Source organism: Sinohyriopsis cumingii, chromosome 2, assembly GCF_028554795.1.
Source record: "Sinohyriopsis cumingii isolate HCF-2022 chromosome 2, ASM2855479v2, whole genome shotgun sequence".
NCBI lineage: Eukaryota > Metazoa > Mollusca > Bivalvia > Unionida > Unionidae > Sinohyriopsis > Sinohyriopsis cumingii.
Genome location: NC_142962.1, coordinates 99119714 through 99128313, shown reverse-complemented (window position 1 = coordinate 99128313; position 8600 = coordinate 99119714).

Sequence of the window (8600 nt, the reverse complement as noted above, 5' to 3'; positions counted from 1 at the left end):
GTTTTATTCTTGTATCCATTTATTGGACATTATGCATACTTTGAGTAAACAGATGCATAGATTTTTGCTTTGGTGCCCTTTCTAGGAAAGCCTGGGCCCTTTTGAAAATTTGGAAGCAACAATCCCCTCCCTAACACTTGATCTGATCTAGACCTGAACGACAGATATTCAGAGTTCTAAACTATTTTTTGTGGTATAACCTCTTCGTTTGTTTGTCAGTACTGAAATTTCCAATGGGTTTAAATCCCAATAAAACAAATGTTTGTCTAAAGCATCTTCAACGGGTTCTTGTGATAAATCAACCAGACTTTCTTGTGAGGCTGAACTGTAAACAAAACAAGGTCACCGGTGCCAATTTGGGAATACATCTACCAGATTACTTGGTGTGCACTGTCCCAAAACAGGCAGACATTCAAACCATAGTGCTCATATTCTAAAGAATATACAATTTCCTCTAACTCTATTCCAAAAATGCCCAAATTTAAGCTCAGAATAACCACCAAAAAGAAAGAAAAATACTCTAAAATAATTGCGAAAACATTTATCCTGAATCCTTGTGGACCCATCTTCCCTTCCGATGAAACTGAGTGAGTTATAGGATTACTACGTTTTACTGATTTTGTGTTGGAACTGTGTTATTACTGCTTTGAAATATAATTCTAAACATATGTACCATTCCATGACTAAACAGTTTAGATCTTTTACAAGCTCCTTCACAGCAATGTCATTATAGAGATTTATGTTAAATAAATTCATATACTTTGATTATTTAGATTTTAGAACATGTATTCAATCTCATTTATTACATCGACGGTCCTGCGTGTACCACCCCCTTGTTGGGAACTTAAATATAGTGTCCAACAGAATTCTTTATGACTTGATTAAAACTACTCGGTCAACACTTGCGTTTGCTCCGCTACATTATCCAATTTGCAGCTGGCACGTCACGGGAGTGTACTACGGAGACAAATACAGTCTGAACTCTAAATCCAGGACATTTTTAACTCTGAATCTCGTGGGCCCTGTAGGACACACGGTACTAATTGTATGGGAAAACCTGAACCAGACTGGAAATGGGCGAAAATAAACTTGAGAATATTTGGGTTGGCTGGCCAGGATTGATTGATAATGAAAAAATATATTTTAGAAAAAAGAATTTTGTGAGAGCTTATCCTAGTTGTAACTGAAAGAATATATAGACATTGTTTTCTTGATGGAATGTCAGTCCTTTAACAGTCTCGAGTTTGGAAAACTAATCACTTAAATTAGCACCTGACTCTTTGGTGCGGAACTGAGAGCACATGGTTGCAAACATATGTAAGTCCAGAAAATGCCGCAGCTCATATCCTTTTCTCTACACAGAAGCCGTCATCCAGGATGCATCTATGCTGATAAATATAGGTTTGACCATGAGCACTCAGAAATTTAAAGTTATTGAATTTTTAATATAATGGTGTTTGCATAGGTTTACTATGGGAACTGAATTAGTATCGTGAGACCTGTAGCTGAGTTGAGTGACACTTAACTGACACCTGGTGGTAGATACATGGAGGTTGGGGACCCGTTTATTGATGCGCAATCAGCAGAGGCTAATCAGAAAGAAGGGGATGTCCGGACCGCAAAGCAGCCCGCTTCCCAGGATGAGCGCCAAACAGTCAGGATGATTTCGACAAAGATATTTATTGTTTGTTGGTTAAAAGTAGCCTTGGAAACGCATACTATGCAAGGCCTTCTGGGAGTTTTGCCTCAGGGCAAACAGATAAAGTGTTCCGTCCCACAAATTCCTCGCATACTTGTTAACCCCCCACCCCACTATATATACATATACATTGAACAGCCCCTTATTAGACGAGCAAGGAAGGGAGACTGACGCTTGAATACTCCGGTGAACCAAACTTGTCCAATATGTATTAACAATGATTATTTCATGTTATTTATTACTTACCTTACCTAGTTCTGGTATCTCATTTTAAATGGCGCTCATTTTGTAGGGAAAAGGTGGACACTAAATTGTATTTAAATTCAGGACTCACTAGTAGGGTTGTCAAGCATTAGGTAATAATGTTAACATACTCAATTGTGGCTAGCCACATAACAATGTAATCTTGAATATGTAAAGTCCTGAAAACAAGATTTGTTTATTTGGAAATAGTTTTGACGATGAGGTAAATAGTATTTGGCCATGAGACTAGGAAAATGTCCATATATGTTTTATTTATTTTTTTATTTATTTATTTATTTATTTATTTATTTATTTAATGAGGCTGTGTACGAGGCAATAGGCACCCCTGCATTATAGGCCTCGACTTATTTGCTTGTAAAGTAAAATAAATTTTAATCAAAATGTTAATCAAATCAAACATGTGATTAGGTATACACTATTATACGCGCTGAAGCTGACCAGTAAAACGCGTACCAATGGAAATGAGCCACATCAAGCGAAGAGTAATATCCGTTCAAATAAAATCAAGTACAAAATGCATACAAATGTTATGAGCTTGTAGGCAAACATATACAATTATAAAAAAAAATTGTACAAATGTTATACACTTGTTTGTAAACATATACAGTAATGACGATGGATGCTTAATTAGTCGGTTTTTAACGACAATGTCATTATATTGTTTGTTATGCATCATCATGAGGAAATGGCAACTAAGTGCCTTTCCCAAAAACCCAGAGGCAACCGACATGGGATCAATGCTCAACTAGCTGAGCTACCGCGGTTTCCGAATTCATGATCAGCTCACATAATAGGTACATATATACCAGGTAAAAATATGACACAGTACAATTTATCAGAAGCACCTGTTTACGAAAATATTGAATACACACATCTTGATTACATATTCATTTGTAAAGTTCTTCTGCTCTCTGATTAGTATTCATACATTCCTAAATACAAAAAAAAAAAAAATGTTCTACCTTTGATAATAGAACTAAGCGCGAATGTTATTTTACTGGCTGATATTTCCGACAAAAGAAAATCAAAATCAATTATTTCACCACGCTATATACATCGTATGCATTTGTTTTAATATAAACATAATTTTTTTAATGAAAACATAAATTTCAATGATTGACTTGGGTATGGTGCCGTCATTAGCTTCAGAGTTTCGACTGAATTATAAAAGAAAAACAACAGTACCATTATCCCAATTCAAGCAGGTAGAAATCTGTATAAAGATGAAACCTTAGTGATACAATGTTTAATCGACTTGGTTACTAATTCACTTACATACTTATTTGCTAAATTACTGACCATGAGTATGCATTTGGGAGAAGAAAAAATAAATGAAACAGTGACTCTACCCCAGCTCTCAATAGTAGCCGACACATTTCCAACCTCATCTGCCTTAGCCCTTAGCTGGTCCACACCTAATGCACGGTAAACAAATTGAAAGAAGATTGTTGAGATTCATGTCCTATCCAAAGGACTGATTTTATTATGATCTTGACTCAATTTTCGTGACATACTGCAGGCTATATATAGTTCATGCACAGACGGACAGGAAGATTAACACAACGGCCACGGTTTCCTCGGGAAACTACAGGAGAACAAATAGATCGTTTAATGAAGATAGCTTTAAATGGAATTTTCCATCGTTTGACATACAAGGCTAAATAAAAACAGACTGAGTACGATGAAGCAAATGTTTCTAGTAAAAATTCATCATAAGTCGTGGTTCATATAAAACTGCATAATGTTATGACTACTGCACGTACAAAAAGCTCAGAATTTTCTCACTTTATATCGTACAGAAAATAAACCAAGTTTAAAAAAAGAAATTATATCCACCAACGTGACATTTATTCAATATAAGGTTGTTGGATATATTCATAACTACTACTACTACTACTACTACTATCCAGCAGTATCTTATATGTGCTATATAAACCTGACCTTCCAACACTCAACAACGTTGCAGAATGTCTTCTGTTTGTATGTTTTGTAAACCTAGAAAAAAACGGGTCAAAATATAATTCGTTTCCCATATCTATATTACCAAAGGACACGAGATTAGTATTTCCTGCTCCAAAACAGACCTTCAAAGTAGTGTTTCCTTAAAGCAACTTGACTTTGGAAGAACATGAATCCGAGTTAATAAATAGATCATATTTGACGCCTTTTAAGACACGGTGTGCTCTCATCCAATCCATAATCATTCAACTCATTGGTTTTCATTAGTAAAATTTTACTTTTAGTTGGCGCAGTATAACCACTATTTTGTTAAAGTGCTATTCAAACGATTATCCATCCATCTATCCATCCATCCACACATACCTACACATACACACCTACATACGTACGTACGTATGTATGTATGTATGTATGTATGTATGTATGTACGTAAGTGCGTACGTACATACTACATACATGAATGAATGAATGAATGAATGAATGCATTTTTATCAAGAATTAATGCATATAAAATCCATTTAGAAGTAGTGAGGACAAGATTTTCAAGATGGCCGCCATAAGCATGGTAAGTAATAACGATATGCACCTTAATTATTTTAGAACTCGCATGTGTAGACATATTTATAAAATACCCAAATACTGTATTCACGAAACTCCGCAACTTGAGCGTCATTCAAACTGACATGTTGATATTTATACTGGTTTTATTATGAAGAATCCAAACGTTTTCATGCTGAGGAGAAACAAATAATTCATACTGAATAGCATAGGCTTGGCATTCAATGAAATACCGATATGTAAATTCGATCCACCTCATAATGACAAAAGCATAATGAGGAAGCATGGTTGGCAAATATTTTGATTGACATTTCATATAGCATTTAGTGGCGGTTTTGGTTTCAGTGTAGTTTTCCGTTTGAAGGTTGCTAAATTATTATAGTTCCTATAACTAATTCAGAATCCTCTTTAACAAGCAACATTCTCTTCTCCCACTTATTTTATTTTTAATAACAACATCAAATAGTCTTGTCTATCAGTGCCTTTCGAAAGTGTTCGAAGATTTCTGGTTTTTAGATTATGCATTTTATACTCTGTCCCTAAAAACTGTAGAAATGGAAGTTCAGCTTGTGCGAGAATTTTGATGGGAAGAACTGCACACGATTCCGGATTGGAACGAGGTCATACATTCAGGGAAAATGTCTACTCTAAGCAATATCGTGATGCAAATTGAATTTTCTAATTAAATACCTAAACAAGGCAATATTTTGCGGATTTTTATATGACTACAGTACCAGCTTATCAAGGTTGGTCAATAGATTTTTGTTTGCTTTTTTCTCCATGGGTTCAAAATGAGGTAACTATTGTAGACGGACAATCATTTCGTTTGTGCAGCCAGCTGTTTATTTTCATGAATGTGCGACTCCATGGTGATTACCATGCAAAACGAAAATCTGAAACATGGGTGTGAATTCAATGTAAGTACACGCAGAACAAATCTGAAACATAGGTTTGAATTCAATGTAAGTACACGCAGAACAAATCCGAAACATAGGTTTGAACTCAACGTAAGTACACGCAGAACAAATCCGAAACATAGGTTTGAAATCAATGTAAGTACACGCAGAACAAATCCGAAACATAGGTTTGAATTCAATGTAAGCAGAACAAATCCGAAACATAGGTTTGAATTCAATGTTAGTACACGCAGAACAAATCTGAAACATGGGTGCCACTCCATTAAGATTAAATCAGAAATATTTCTGTAGATGCATAAATTGCTTAAAATGTAGTGTGGGTTTTTTTCTTCTTTTGTTTCAAATGACCAGTATCCAAGAAAATGGCCATAGTTATTAGTCTTGTAAAACACAATTAATTAGTCAAAAGTGAAAACAACATTCAGGCGTTCTCTTTACAAAGTTTGGCATATATAATAACAAACTAACTTTACGCGTATTTTCTCATTTCAATTAAGGAAGTAAACACAGGAGCTGTGAGTCATGAAATTTTTTTGCCATAGATGATGTTTCATTGGTTCACAAATTCAACTGAAATAGAGAACGTTTCTGTATGTAAAGATTTCCTTTATAGAAATACGCATTCGCCCGGAAAGTGACTCAATGATAAACAAAAGATGGATTCAAAACGCTATATAAATATCACAATTCCTGGCGCTGGAAAAAATACTGAAATATCAGTAGCAGTGACCGATGACGTTTTGACATTATCACTCATAAAACATGTCCAAAATTCAAACCGTCACAATTAGTATATTTGCTCGTTAAAAGAATATAAAATTAAAAAAGCTCAATTTGAAGATCATCTGATCAGGTAGTACCACCCTGTCTCTCGTTTTACAGACACACTATAAAAAAATAAGGCTTTAGTTGTCATGGGGAGTACACTATCTATTTTCTGTTTTGTTGAGGCAAGCTAAAAATGTAGTTTATTATCAGTGGAAATTATTCCCTTAAAGGAGGCCAGACTAAAGAAAGCAATGCCGATAGGTCAGTTTTTCGGCACGATTTTTGTTTAATTCGACACAAGGGAGATAACTGCTACCAACGGCGCGCTGTGCGTACACAATCGTCTGCGTTGCACAAACAAGATGATACAATTATATGAGGTAATACATTAATTATATGCTGGGATACTGGGGTGTAAGGGTTCAGGACGGTTATAACAGCCCATACACCCAGCTTAACTAATATAGCTAATAGTATCACGTATGCGGAAATCGCGGATCATTTAAACCAAGGGCTTAAGGTTGAAAGGCGGGTTCTTAAATATTATGTTCGATTAAGAATTCAAAGATAATTTTGGGGCATATTATAAATATATTTAATGACTTTGGCTGTCATCATTATACAGATTGTCATAAAAGTGCATACACGAATCATTAATTATTTTTGTTTTTGATTGAAATCGTCTGTATTAAAGCAAAAATACTACAAGATACGGAAGGTTATTGCAGAGTTTAAACCTTTTTTTAGTTAGGTGTTGAAATAAAATATGAATATTACTTTATTATAGTATGTCCAGTGTACAATAATTTTAGGAAATTATATTAGCCTTTAAAAGTATGCAAATAATTGTGTTATAAAACTTTTTTTCTCAACTTCATGAAAAGAATTGATAACAACTACTTTCTCCTTCATAATCTAGCTCTTTTCATGATAACGTAGAAAAATGACTGTATAATGCTTTGTGATATATTTCATCCTCTAAATGTTTAACAAATCATTGCATTTTAAATGTAAATTTACCTGTAGCCTATATTATAATGATAAAAAAACATCATTGTCATCATCATCGTTATTATTATTATTATTGCCTTAAAAGGACTGGATTATATTTTATTTATTTATATTACTAATATTCCAATGTGACAATTTAAATCTTCTTTCTATAAATCTTTATACATTTCAAACAATGATATCTTAATAATTATATGCATAAATTATGTTAATGTGCACATGAATGGAGAAGATTACATGTTTTAATAGCAACAGAGTAAATATAAGATATATACAGTGCATATCCTGTATGCATAATTAACTAAAATATTATGAAATAAGGCAACCTACACGTCAATTTTCCAAAACTGGAAATTCGTGAGGAAATAACGCAGACGTTTCTCCATATATCCTATGTTTTCTTTGTCTTTCATGAAAGGCATCTATCAGTCCGTCGATCAATATGTCTGTTCGACTATATATATATATATATATATATATATATATATATATATTATTTTATTAGTGTCGCCACTAGAACAGTCCCTTATCCGTTTGTCAGTATTTCACGTTATGAGTAAGTTTTGCATCATACTGTAGTCTGCTTTCATGCACGTTAGTGGTGGCATCTGTGTTTCAAGAAGACTTGCCTAGTTTATGTATCAAATCTGTATGTCTGTCTATACCTCTCTTTGTTACTGTGACGACCCCTCCTCATATTTATTTAATTTAAGTAACTTAATTATTTGGATTAAAACATCATTTAACTTAAAAACATAAGGTACGTTTAAACTATAATCACTACTGAAACAATCTGATCGATAACGACAACAATATACCGATTTAAAATTTTCAGACGTGGCTAGGGGTGGGGTGGGAGCAAGGGGTTAAAAAACTTTACAACAGAGATTGATGAGTATATGAAAACATATGAAAAGCAGAACATTTGCATGGTGTTGTTATAGTCGAACCTTAATATTCTGCAATATATATTCTTTTAGTTGTAGGATCAACAAAATGATTTAAATATTGCTGTTATTCGTATAAAATATAAAATTATAATTTACCTTTTTGCACGGTATCGTTAGAACAAAATTTAGGTTATCTTAAGATCAGTAACGGTGCGCTTTACTTTTTATTTTAATTGTGGAAAATAAGAATTTTTGTTCATGTATATCAGAAATATTTTAAATTCTCTTTGCTAGAAATAAGTCTAACCCTTTATTTTTTGAGGAGTCAGATTTTCAAGTTACATCTATTATTTGTCTCACAAAGTATATTACCAAGGTATATCAATAAGAAATATGGGGAGTGACAATTTTATGCCTTCTTCCTCTGACTGATAAGAAAAATGTTTAAGAATTTTCTTCTGAAACACCTGTCTTTTTATCTTTGTGGAAACACCTGTCTTTTTATCTTTGTGGAAACACCTATCTTTTTATCTT